The sequence below is a fragment of the Lathamus discolor genome, chromosome 2, assembly GCF_037157495.1.
Source record: "Lathamus discolor isolate bLatDis1 chromosome 2, bLatDis1.hap1, whole genome shotgun sequence".
Lineage (NCBI taxonomy): Eukaryota > Metazoa > Chordata > Aves > Psittaciformes > Psittacidae > Lathamus > Lathamus discolor.
The window spans coordinates 88,662,719-88,676,517 of NC_088885.1; the positions used below are offsets into that span (position 1 = coordinate 88,662,719).

Below are 13,799 nucleotides of genomic sequence, written 5' to 3' on the forward strand. Positions count from 1 at the left end.
TTCTTACCTCCTGTCTTGCCTCAAGACTTAGCTTCCTCGCTTTTTCACTGTAAATGCACATGCTGTCTCATTTACAAAATCTTACTTCATACCCAGGTTTCAATTCGAATACACATAGATGTGATCTGTGCTGTATTTTGCAAGATGTGAGAAAGCTCTCTAGGGCTGTCCCTATTTTCAAGATGCTGTGCAGGAGCTCTAAGGGTGCTTTAAGCTAGGCAGAGACTGTGTGAGCACACCCAAGGTGATACATGGCTCAGCTAAGACAAGCTGGAGTTTGGCTGCAAAGTGCTGTGTAAACATAATTCGTGTTGCTACAGTGCCTGCTCCCGCTATCCTGGCCTGCCCAACATTTTTAACTGTATGTGGCTGTGCATTTTGAGTGCTCAGCAAATACAAGGTTGAGACAACAGTGCCTGAAAAAAGTCCAAGAGTCTTTATACACTCTGAGTGAGTGACACTGTTCCTTGTGATCTAGTAAGAAAATTGGGAAGTGAAGCAAGGATACTCGCTGCTACTGTAAACAATTACTACACTTAGTTCACATACCTTCAGATCTTCAATTTTTTAATGAAATAATTATATTAAGCACAATGTGAATATTAGGTAATTAAGAGACAATTTGTTAGATATCAGCTATTTGGTGAAGAATGGTGTTGATTGAAGAATAGGGTGGATTGAAGAATGGAGTTGATTGAATAGGGCTGTAAATAAGTAACCTCAAGAACATTAGGCTTTGTTAGCAACTATAGAGAAAAGGAAATTACTAAGATAAGCTTTGCCAGAACCCTCTGGTGGTTACTGATACGACTGATATGACAACGATCCTAAAACAAAGTGACGAAGAAATAACCACCAGGGGTCCAAAAGCCCACTCCCGATTTTTGTGTGCATATGGGAGGCATTCTCTAAAAGTACGATGTAATGTATGTAATCTAATGAACACATATGTTTAAGGACAATATAATCACAGCCTGGTTGATGCTTGGGAGAGGCACGCTTGGAAGAGCGATCCTTCATGTCTCCCAGTGCCTCAACAAAGAATACCTGCTTGTCAACTTAAAACTTTGTTGGTGAGTTCCTGGAGACTTCTCTGAATCGTTGGAAATATATCCTGGATCTATATATTTGGATCTATAACTGAGGTCATCATTTGAGAAAAGAGAGATCCTTCTGGGGTCCTTATTATATTTGAATTAGTACTGTCACATTACAAAAGAAAGACATCATTGATAAACACCATCCTAGAGACATATCTGCTGCTGCATATAGAGGACCTGAGATTTGTGTGGAGCAGCTGCTGCTGCTATTTAAAAAGGCAGGGTGCTGCTGTAGGTCATGAACCACTTGGGAAAGCAAGGATCTGAACAGTAGGAATTTCTAGCCTCCACCCCACAACTCCCCACGCTACACGGTCCCCCCACCCCATCCTCACCCGCCTCTGAGAATAGTTGTTATTGTTGCTGTTTTGTTATATTATTCTCTTTAACCATCATGTAAGTGTTAAATGGCTCTCCTTATGCATTTCAGAAAGGGGAATTAGGACCTTTCTCAGATCTTTCTACGAAGTTGCTGAAAACACATTACCAGTAGTCATTAGGGTTCTCAGAGGATTCTGGTGGGCAGTTTTGTGTGTCATCTCACCTTTAAAAGTCTGTGTTTAAGCAAGCAATCTTGTTTCTACTCCTTTACAATTAGGGTTACAGTCAGAATTATTCTATTTCTTCACTACCCCCAAAATCTTATGTGCATTTTCATTTAATACATTTTTGGTGGCAGTTCAAAATTGCAATAAACTTTCTAAATAAGTCAGCATGAACTGCAGTGATCAATATGCACCTCTGTGGCAGCAAGCTAACCACACCCCAAGGCTCCATTCTTTGCTTTAGATATTTTGCCAGAATAAATCTAAATATCATACTGTTTCACTTCTTTTTCAAAATATCTCAACTTATGCTATCATTATTTCTTTAAAGCTACTTCATTCATCAGTTCATTGCTATGGCATGGTCTGAAGAACTTCCATGTGGTAATCTGTTATTTTTCTCTCTGGTTTCATAGATAAAAGCTGTGAAAATAAGAATTCAACCCATGGCTGCCAAATTAATGGGAGTTGCCTGAGACTGAACTGACTCAGAACTCCCACTGATTTGGTGTTTCTAGCACTACTCTTGCTCACCACTGTTACAGTTGTTCCTACAGACATTTACACATAGATCAGTTCAGCTGAATATCTCATTCAGTGTCTATGGGTCCAATTAACTGTCAGTATGATCTCAAGAATATCACTATACTACTCTCTAGATTTGCTTTGTATCAATCAAATATACTGAAGAACGATGTTGATTGAAGAATAGGGTGGATTGAAGAATGGGGTTGATTGAAGAATAGGGTGGATTGAAGAATGGGGTTGATTGAAGAATAGGGTTACAAATAAGTAGCCTCAAGAATGTTAGGTTTTGTTAGTAACTATAGAGAAAAGGAAATTACTAAGATAAGCTTTGCCAGAACTGCCTGGTGGTTACTGATATGACCGATATGACAACAATCCTAAAACAAAGTGATGACAAAATAACCACCAGGGGTCGGAAATCCCACTACCGCATTTTTGTGTGCATACAGGAGGCATTTTCTAAAAGTATGATGTAATGTATGTAATGTAATGAATATGTATGTTTAAGGACAATATAATCACAGCCTGGTTGATGCTTGGGAGAGCCACCTTGGAGGAGAGATCCTTCGTGTCTCCTGGTGCCGCAATAAAGGATACCTGCTTGTCAACTTAAAACTTTGTCGGAGAGTTCCTGGAGATTTCTTCTAATCAATTTGGCACCCCATATGGGACACTCTCTGCTCGGCTGCAGGACCCACTGAGAACAGGGCTCCCTAGGGCCCCTGGGACCAATTTCCACAGAGGGACCCTTTGACTCACTCAGATCACTGCAGGAGCAGACAAGGACCATCACCATCACTGTAAAGGTACTCTTTTGATTATTTTATTTTATGGCATTCTGTAAGGGATAGGAGACACTCTATGCAGGAATGCCAATTAGCGTTCCATAAGGCATAGGAGATGTCCAACGCAGGAACATGGTTAATATTCCTTAAAGCGTAGGCAGGAATAAGAAAGCCTACCGTAAATCAAGATAGGAAAATCTCGTAGGTAGAGGCGTATACCCAGCTGTTAGCAACCGTTTGGTATACAGGTATACATTCTGAATTGTTCTGTAAGGCATGGGAGATGTCATATGCGGGAACGCGGTTGTATTTTTCTGGTATCTGACCCCATTTCCGAAAACTGGTATTTGATGCTGTGCTTGAGTAATTAATGAATGGCAAACTGGTTTTATTTTTATCATGCTGCTAATTAGTATTGATATACTTGATGTATGTTTTTGCTTTTGTTTTATTGTGGTGCTAATTAGTATTTGTGTACTTGGTGTATGTTTTTGTCTTCGTTTTCAAAATTGTGAGCGAGTGGAATTTTTGGGATGTTGTATGAGTGTGTGTGTGAATAGCGTGTATAAGAAAATAATGGGAAATACAGCAGAGAAATAATAGAAAAGAGCCCTTTGGGATGTATTCTGCCTCCTTGGAAAGAATTAGGAGGATCCCCCAGTGGCTTGGTAAATAAAGACTTTAATTAAATATTGTAACCAATAGTGGCCATTATATACCTTAGAGGATCAGGAAAAATGGCCCAAAAATGGGACTTTGAATTATAATACACTGTTGCAATTAATGTGATTTTTAAGGTGGCATGAAATAATGTATGCAGATATGTTTTTCACATTGAGAAGTCATCCAGAGTGGCAGAAAGAACGTGGAATAAATAGAGTGCCACCTGATCCTCTGATTCTAGCCTTAGAAAAGGACAGTAAAAGACTGAAACCCAAATTAGAAAGATGTTGTTCAGGATGTGACATAGGTGAAATGTGTTTGAGAAAAAGGGAGGAAGATAGGATGGAAGATTATGTCTCCCTGAGATTTGCGACACAAAACCCGCAAGGTCCAGTAAATCCAGTAACCCCTGCTGCAAGTCCTCCTGATTCTGATGAGGAGGAAGGAATGAACAGTAATGATAATAGCAGAAAAGAATTTAAAGATACCTTGGTTGCTGCTCATGTCCATACTAAAATAGGACCTGTGATACACACACCTTTAAGGGAAGCATTGGGACTGGAGGGACGAACGAGAATAAGAGTAAATTTTTCAATGGGAGACTTAGATGCTTGGAAACTGATTGTGAAAATTATTGAAATGATCCAATAGGAGTAGCAAAACAATTTGAATTGATTGTCAAAAGTCAGGATCCTGATTGGAGAGATATAGACTTAATATTAGATGCATTAACTGAAACCGAGAAGCAACTGGTGATAAAAACAGCTTGTGCTCAGGTTAATGCCCAAATAATCGCTGATGCATTGGCAGGAAGAATGGAAGAACATGTTCCTTCGACTATACCAGACTGGGACTATGATGATCTAGCAGATTATGCTGCTTTAAAGAGATATCAGAATCTGATTAAATTTGGGCTAGAAAATGCGGTACCAAAAGCTGTAAATTCATCGGTTCTATTTGAAATTAAACAAGGACCAAAAGAAACACCGAGTGAATTTCTAGACAAATTAAGAGAAGCAATGTGAATATAAACTGCCTTATACCCTTCTTCTACTGAAGGGAAATTACAAATCGCTAACTTATTTCTAGGACAGACAACAGAAGATATTAGAAGAGAACTTCAGAAATTATCAGGACCTGACAGTCAAAATATAGAAAAATTAGTAGATGAGGCATGGAAAGTTTATAGAAATAGGGAACAGATAAAAGAGAAAAAGCTAGGAAGAACTATAACAACTGCTACAGTAGCTGCATTAGGGCACACAGGGACCTGCAGGGGAAGCAGAGGACAGGGCAGAGGAAGAGGAACAGCAGATAGAGGCAGAGGAGAAATGTTCAGTAAAAGGGAAAGAGCAAATTTTTCTCCCGATACAGAATCTAATCAGTGTCTAAAATGCAAGGAATTCAGACACCGGAAGAGAGACTGTCCTCAACGGAAACAACAGGTAACAACAGTGACTGAACTAGAGTTAGATTGACAGGGACCTGGGGAATCTACCCTAGCGGATACACTGGTTAAATTAAAGCTAGGGGAAGGAAAAAGAAGATAGAATTCCTGATAGACACAGGGGCGACTTATTCGGTACTAAATCAAAATTTAACTCCGTTTGGAAAAGAATTCATTACAGTTGTGGGAGCTACTGGCTGCCAGGAAAAAGCATGTTTTCTGATACCATTAAAATATAAATTACGAAAACAGATTGGTATGCATAAATTCTTATATATGCCAAATTCACCAAAATCCTTATTGGGACGAGACTTATTAGAACATTTGGAGGCAATAATAACATTTAAAGAAGGAGAAATGGAATTGAAGGTAAAAGATGAACAGTTGATTAAAAGTCTGAGCTTATCTTTAATCCAACAGAAAATTAATGAGAACCTTCCTGAAATAGAAGAAGTCTTTAACCAGGTATATCCAGGAGTATGGGCATCTGAAATTCCAAGTAAGGCAAAAAATGCTTTGCCTATTAAAGCAGAAATAAAAAGGGGGGCCCACCCAGGTAGAATAAAACAATATCCCTTAAAATTGGAGGATTAGAAGGGAATCAAAGAAATCATTGATAATTTTTTAAATATAGATTATTAATTGAATGTGAATTGGAATATAATACTCCTACATTGCCAGTAAAGAAATCTGATGGGAAAAGTCACAGATTAGTTCAAGATCTCAGAGCAATCATCAAAATTGCAGAGGATATCCATCCAGTAGTAGCTAATCCATATACCTTATTGACTAAATTGAATAATAATCGGAAGTGGTTTACCATTCTGGACTTAAAGGATGCATTTTTCTGTCTGCCCCTGGCCAAAGAAAGTCAAAATTTCTTTGCTTTTGAATGGGAAAACCCTGAAGCAGGAAGGACACAGCTCACTTGGACGGTGTTACCTCAGGGTTTTAATAACAGTCCAATCATTTTCGATTGCCACAAGAATTAGAATCCTGGGAAGCACCCACCCAGACAGGCACTTTACTGCAATATGCTGACGACCTGTTAATTGCTACCGAAACTGAGAAAGAATGTGTTCAATGGATTGTAGAATTGTTAAAGTTTCTAGGGCTAAATGGATACCGGGTATCTAAATTGAAGGCTCAACTAATTTGAACTCGAGTATCTTATTTAGGACAACGAGAACTTGGAGCAGCTCAGAAGGGCAATCTGCCAAAAACCACAACCATCCACAGTTAAAGGTCTCAGGACATTTCTGGGAATGACAGGATGGTGTCAACTCTGGATCCATGATTATGGTGTTCTGGTAAGACCCTTATATGAGCTGCTAAAAGAAAAACCAACCTTTCTATAATGGACGGATCAAGCTGAAGAAGTGTTTAAAAGTTTAAAGACAGAACTCATGAGAGCTCCAGCTCTGGGGCTCCCGGACATAACTAAACATTTTTGGTGATATTCCTATGAGAAAACGGGGAATCACCTTGGGGGTTTTGGCTCAAAGATTGGGACCTTATAAAAGAGCAGCAGCTTATTTTTCAAAACAACTGGATGAACCAAGTAAAGGCTGGCCCAGATGCTTGAGAGCAGTGGCAGCAGTTATCTTAAACATCCAAGAGGCCCGAAAATTTACACTGGGACAAAAGCTCACCGTGTTAGTGTCACACACAGAATCAACAGTCCTAGAACAAAAATGTACACATTGGCTACCACCATCACGTTTCTTGAAGTATCAAGCCATCCTATTAGACCTGGATGATGTGGAAATTGTGATCACTAATGTTGTGAATCCAGCATCTTTCCTTCAGGAAACCCCTACTGAACCACTGATTCACGATTGCTTGGCCACTATAGAGACAGTATATGCGAGCCGACCAGATCTGAAGGAGGAGTCTCTGGAGGGTGCAGATTCCTGGTTCACCGATGGCAGCAGCTTTGTTAAAGATGGTAAACGAAGAGCAGGATATGCCATAACTACAACTTCAAAGGTAATAGTAGCTAAACCGTTACCCTCTAACACCTCAGCACAAAAGGCAGAAATAACAGCCCTGGCTAAAGCCTTGGAGTTGGCAAAGGACAAGCAGATAAACATATAGACTGATTCCAAATATGCCTTTGATGTAGCTCATGCACATGGAGCAATTTGGAAAGAATGACGACTTCTAAATACGGAGGGAAGACAAATTAAACATGCAATGGAAAGTCTACGATTGCTAGAAGCTGTACAATTACCTAATGAAGTGGCTATCATACATTGTAAAGGACATCAAAAAGGTAACTCTGATCAAGAGACTGGAAATAATTTGGGTGATCGTGAGGCTAAATGGGCATCAGAAAGAGTTGAGGTGATGTCCTTAATTCTTGACAGTAAACTGGTAATTGAGCAAAATAAACCTAGGTACTCTAAAGAAGATATGAAAATAATTGAAGACTTGGAAGGACAGGAAAATTAAAAGGGCTGGATAAAAATACCTGATGGGCTAGTAGTGATCCCCTATAATCAATTACGGAAGTTAATACAAGATCATAACAAAACTCATTGGGGAAGTAATGCCTTATATAAACATTTAAATAAACAGATCATAGGAAGAAATTTATATGCCATAGTGCAATTAGTAACAAAACAATGTCAACTATGCCTGAAAAATAACCCTAAGACTGAAAACAGGAATCAGGTTGGGACAATTGGAAAAGGAAATTATCCGGGACAACAGTGGCAAATAGATTTTTCTGATTTACTAGGAAAGGAGATTATCGATATTTGTTGGTATTGACAGATACTTTTTCAGGGTGGCCAGAAGCATTCCCTTGCAGGGCAAATAATGCAAAACAAGTGATTAAGGTGCTATTAAATGAAATAATACCTTGTTTTGGGGTACCAGCAGCTATCTCTTCTGACTGCGGTACACATTTCAGTTCGAAGTTATTACAAGAAGTCAGCAAGAAATTGGAAATAGATTGGCAATTACACGTTCCATAGAGGACTCAGGCCAGTGGGGAGGTGGAAAAAATGAATCGCTTAATTAAAGAACAGCTTGGGAAGATTTGTCAAGAGATTAAGTTATACTGGTATCAAGCACTACCATTGGCCTTATTGAGAATCAGAACAAAACCTCAGTCAAAGGAAGGAATTAGCCCATTTGAGCGTCTATATGTAAGGCCGTATCAATCTCAATTTAAAGAAGAGAACCTTTAAGAAGTAGGAGAAGGACACCTTCAACAGTTCTTGGTAAACTTGGGAAAACAGTTAGAAGAAATAAATGGCAGAGTGCTAGGGACCAGGGCTAGAGGTGTAGATTATCCTATCCCAGGCACAGCTACAGGTTGGGCAAAGAAGAGATTCAGAGCAGCCCTGCAGAGAAGAACTTGGGGGTGTGTGTGAGCCGGCTTCAGTGTGTGCTCGCAGCCCAGAAAGCCAACCGTATCCTGGGCTGCATCAAAAGGAGTGTGACCAGCAGGTCGAAGGAGGTGATCCTGCCCCTCTGCTCTTGTGAGACCTCACCTGGAGTATTGTGTGCAGTTCTGGTGTCCTCAACATAAAAAGGACATGGAACTGCTGGAACAAGTCCAAAGGAGGGCCACGAGGATGATCAGGGGACTGGAGCACCTCTTGTATGAAGACAGGCTGAGAAAGTTGGGGCTGTTCAGCCTGGAGAAGAGAAGGCTGCGTGGGGATCTCATAGCAGCCTTCCAGTATCTGAAGGGGGCCTATAGGGATGCTGGGGAGGGATTCTTTGTCAGGGACTGTAGTGACAGGACAAGGTGTAATGGGTTCAAACTTAAACAGGGGAAGTTTAGATTGGATATAAGGAAGAAATTCTTTCCTGTTAGGGTGGTGAGGCACTGGAATAGGTTGCCCAGGGAGGCTGTGAATGCTCCATCCCTGATGGTGTTCAAGGCCAGGTTGGACAAAGCCTTGGGTGGCACAGTTTAGTGTGAGGTGCCCCTGCCCATGGCAGGGGGGTTGGAACTAGATGATATTAAGGTCCCTTCCAACCCTAACTATTCTATGATTCTATGATTTTATTCATCCTTTTAAGCCAGGAGATTGTTTTTTTTTTTTTTTTTAAGAAATTTGCTAGTGATCCCTTAGAACAGAAATGGAGTGGACCATACCAGATATTACTAACTGCCTTTACAGCAGTGATGATAAAAGAACAGCCTGCTTGGATACATTACTCAAGAATCAATAAGGCACCAGAACCAGAAAAACATCAGAACCGAGAAAAAGTATGGCATGTTGAGTCTTCAGGACCCACATATATGAAACTACATTGATCATAATTTGGATTTGTATAATAATAGGTGTAGAAGCATGGAATCAAAATCTTTATCTGAGATTGATACAAAATGTTACTAGTGTCTTAAACAAGAGTGATTGTTGAATCTGTACTCAGCCACCTAAATAAGGAGAGAGACTGAGTATTCTTTTAATTGGCCTCCCTATCCCCTTTAAGACAAATTGGAATAGATTATGGAGAGATCCTGTTTATACTGACAAGAGCCATGCAAATTTACAGGTTTTAAGGATACAAGCCTCGAATATGTCAGAAGTTATATATGTCAGTAACTGGAAAGGGACATGCACACTAGGAGTAGTGGTTCCAAACTTTACAGTAAATTACAGTAATTGACATTCATCCCTCTGGAACCTGGGTTCAGAGTTTTATTAAAAGAATCAAACGAGGATATAATCCCATAGCAGAACAAAACACCGCTTTCCATAGCTTTGTTAGATGGCTTATTTCATCTCTAGGTGTTAGTGAATTAGAAGAAGTGATTGTAACTATCTCAGCTGCAATCGAGGAAATGGAAAATCAAACTGCTGATGCTATTCTAGCATTACAAGAAGAAATAACCAGCCTGTCTAAAGTAATGCTCCAAAATCGAATGGCATTAGATACACTGTTAGCATCCTAAGGTGGAGTTTGATCTATATAGGAACAACAGCTATCACTGATTACAGAACAAAGTAGAAGAATTGCAACTGATCTAAAGGAGATGTGGAAACAAGTTAAGATATTTCATGAGGTGGGGCAGGACAATACTTCATGGGGATTTGAGGAAATTTGGGAAAAATTAACATCATGGGTACCCAATCTCTTCTGGCTTAGACAGGGTTTTTTTACTGTATTTGGAATAATAGGAATGGTTGTGATTACATGTATAACGGTCCAATGCTCCTTTTGGTGTTGCAAACAATCCATGATGAACTATAGCAAATGGAAGAGAAACAAAATTAAGCATTACGTAGAAACAGGGAAATACTTCAGGAAACTTTAAATAAAAATTAAATAACTCAGTTGCAAAAGAATTTGCAATAGGACAAGAAAAGGGGGGGATTGAAGAATGGTATTGATTGAAGAATAGGGTGGATTGAAGTATGGGGTTGATTGGAGAATAGGGTTGCAAATATGCAACCCCAAGAATGTTAGGCTTTGTTAGCAACTATAGAGAAAAGGAAATTACTAAGATAAGCTTTGCCAGAACTGCCTGGTGGTTACTGATATGACCGATATGACAACAATCCTAAAACAAAATGATGACAAAATAACCACCAGGGGTCGGAAAGCCCACTACCGCATTTTTGTGTGCATACAGGAGGCATTTTCTAAAAGTATGATGTAATGTATGTAATGTAATGAATATGTATGTTTAAGGACAATATAATCACAGCCTGGTTGATACGGGAGAGGCACGCTTGGAGGAGCGATCCCCCGTGTCTCCCGGTGCCTCAATAAAGAATACCTGCTTGTCAACTTAAAACTTTGTTGGCAATTTTCTGGAGATTTCTCCAAATCGACAGGACACAGAAGCTCCTGTGGATCGCTTGGTCTTTTTCCTGAAAGATAAATCAAATGGCATAAATAGCATCATGTGTAAGCTCATAAACACAGAAACAAAAATAAATCTACTTTATCATATCACTACAACATAGACACAATGTTATACAGCTTGTGGCCATTTTTTTACCACCAAGAACTTTGTGGATCTGAAATTCTTTCTATTCCAAGTAATACTTGCATTATCTTGTTCCTATATAGGATGCTGATATAACTTATTGTCATTTTTATTGGCAGCAGTTTGGACAATGTCCTTTTGAGATATCAGGATAAGCAAATAAAATTTAGATCTAAACATCAGATACACATTCTGTGGTTTCAGATTATGACCATGGCATTGAAAATTTTCAACTCAGTTTGACAAAATACACATTTTAGATAATCAATCAGATCTTATTTGTCATGTGCTATCTATAGGTCTTCCCAAGAAATGGAGGTCCACTGTCTTATCCTAACATTGTTTTGGCTGCACTACTTTCATACGTTATTGTTGCAATGGCATTGTCAAGATTTGGGATGAAGAATTAAATTACAGGAGAAACCCACTGTTTTGCATGGGAGATGTAATTAAATCAGGAAGCTTAAACATAAAGAACAGGAGGATAAACTATCCATCACAAATCTGCCATAGTCACTGCATTGTTATAAACTGATATAAACCAGTATCTAGTTAACCTCTAATGAGCTTTCACTTCAGTTTCATCCAATGAAGTACACCGCTCTGCTTCACTCTGAGGCAAAGTATTTCATTCTTCTTTCTCCCAAAGACAATACTGAGAAATTAAGATCTATATAAACATCTTTCTCTCTCTCTCTCTATGTACCTATGCATCATCTTTCCTAAAAGTCCTTACCCGAAAATTTCTTACCTACCATAATACACATATCTTACTGGGAATTGTGAAGTCAAAGTCCTTGAAGGAACACAGTGGTCATTTAACTTTTTCCTTTCCACCTCATATTTTATATCTGTTCTCCTGTGAGTGACAAGACACTTTCATCCCCATTTTTATTCTCTTCCTCAGCTCTTCATTATAGATCTGACTGAAAGTATTACTTGCTATGGAAGGCACATCCACTAGACTGAATAACTGACAACTATAATGCTTACCAGTTAGTACCTCTAAAAATTCAAATTACATCACCACTCCAAGCAGTACCTAATATTTCTCTCTTCTATCTCTCACATGTATATACAACACACATACAATGCAACAACACAATGTGTACAGACCCTCCCTCTCTGCTGGTATATTCTAAAAATATAGAATGTGATTTCCTAAGAAGCAAAATACCTCAGATAACCCAGCCTTTAGGGTCTAAAATGAAAACACTGTTTGACAGCATCATATTTTCTTAAGCGCTAACTGTTACAATTTGTGTGTACTTGAAATACCCACTTAAGTCGAAGGGATTTAAACTGAAAAATAATGTAGGCTGAGTTTCCAAAACTAAATGGAGATTTCAAGGAAGGCGAGAGTCTCTCTAAAGTATTTAACAGGGGTCTGTTTTCTTGAAGGTCCATAAAGACTGATAAAGACTCCATGCTCTCAGGGATCCCACACTTCCCAGGATGAATTTCAGCACATTCAACATCTGCCAGCTGAACCCCAACTGGGGAGAGCACAGCTTCTCAGAGGCACCCACCCTAATTATCAACTTCTACCACTTTGTAAGCACACTCTGAAAATTCACTGACAGCCTCACTCTGACTGATGAAAATCAGTTTTACCAAACATATCAACCCAAGCCTTCCAGTACCTAAAAGGATCCTACAAGAATGCTGGAGAGGGACTTTTTACAAGGGCAAGTAGTGACAGGAAAATGGGGAATAGCCTCAAACTGAAATCAGGTAGATTCTTACTAGATATCAGCAAGAAATTCTTTACTGTGAGGACTGGTGAGGCACTGGCACAGGCTGCCCAAAGAAGTGGTAAACGCTCCATCCCTGGCAGTGTTCAAGGCCAGGTTGGATGGGGCTTTGAGCAACCTGGTCTAGTGGAAGCTGTCCCTGCCCATGGTGGTTGTGGGCAGCTAGATGATCTTACAAGTCCCTTCCAACCCAAACCATTCTACAATTCTATGATATACTATGTATGAGTACTTTTGTTCCCAGCAAGAATCAGTAGATACTGTCACCACTGGATACTTCTTCAGATAAAGTCCTACTTTACTGGAGAAGATCGAGTTATGCTTTCAACTTCAGGTGAAACAAAGAATAATCGTATTAAACCTTATATGATATCTATGTATCTTCTTCAAATTATTATTATTCATATATATATTCTTTGCATTTTAATTTTGCTGCATTTTTTCACAGTTAACCTATCCTCTGATGCTTTGTTTAAACTGCTCCTAGCTGAATGCACTGAAATTAGAACATGGCAACATTTTATTTTAGTGAAGTTACTAAAAACTGCTGTTAAGTCTTTAGATTGTATATGCAGTATAATGTTCATTCGCAAACCATTTTCTGCTTTATTTGAAACTGAACCATACAAATTACCAGCTTACACACAATTAAGTATCAAATACATTTATAGGTGAAACATTATGCAGGTAACATTCAGCTTATTACTTTTGTTAAAAATATTGTCCATAATTTTAGAATCTGTTATTGGTATTAACTAAATATAAATGTAAAAGATATCTAAATGCCACCAGGAAGTTTGCTATGAGGACGAAAAGAGGAAAAAGAACAAATGTGGAGATAAGTATGTTTGACGTATCATGATTTTATGAGCGCCTGTTCTCCAGCTCACCAGAGCAAAATAACATAATAAAATCTTTTAGCAGCTCCTATTATTAAATACAGAAGGAAAAATGCACAGAGTCATTAATAGCACCTTAAACAGAGAGCGGCATTGGCTCAAAAAAGTAACAGCTA

At 38.9% G+C, this 13,799-nt stretch overlaps 1 protein-coding gene across 6 annotated transcripts in view; it reads right to left on the minus strand.

The window, feature by feature from the left end:
* The window catches only part of DDC (dopa decarboxylase), a 90,562-nt gene that overhangs the window by 52,521 nt on the left and 24,242 nt on the right, over positions 1–13,799 (minus strand). For 3 of the 6 annotated variants that reach the window (XM_065667713.1, XM_065667708.1, XM_065667710.1), the window contains one exon: positions 10,818–10,911. The gene's annotated coding sequence lies outside the window, so the exon portion shown is untranslated. Of the gene's footprint in view, positions 1–1,047; positions 1,075–10,231; positions 10,255–10,817; positions 10,912–13,799 lie in introns of those variants that run through there. The other 3 variants (XM_065667709.1, XM_065667712.1, XM_065667711.1) reach the window with 3 other exon arrangements.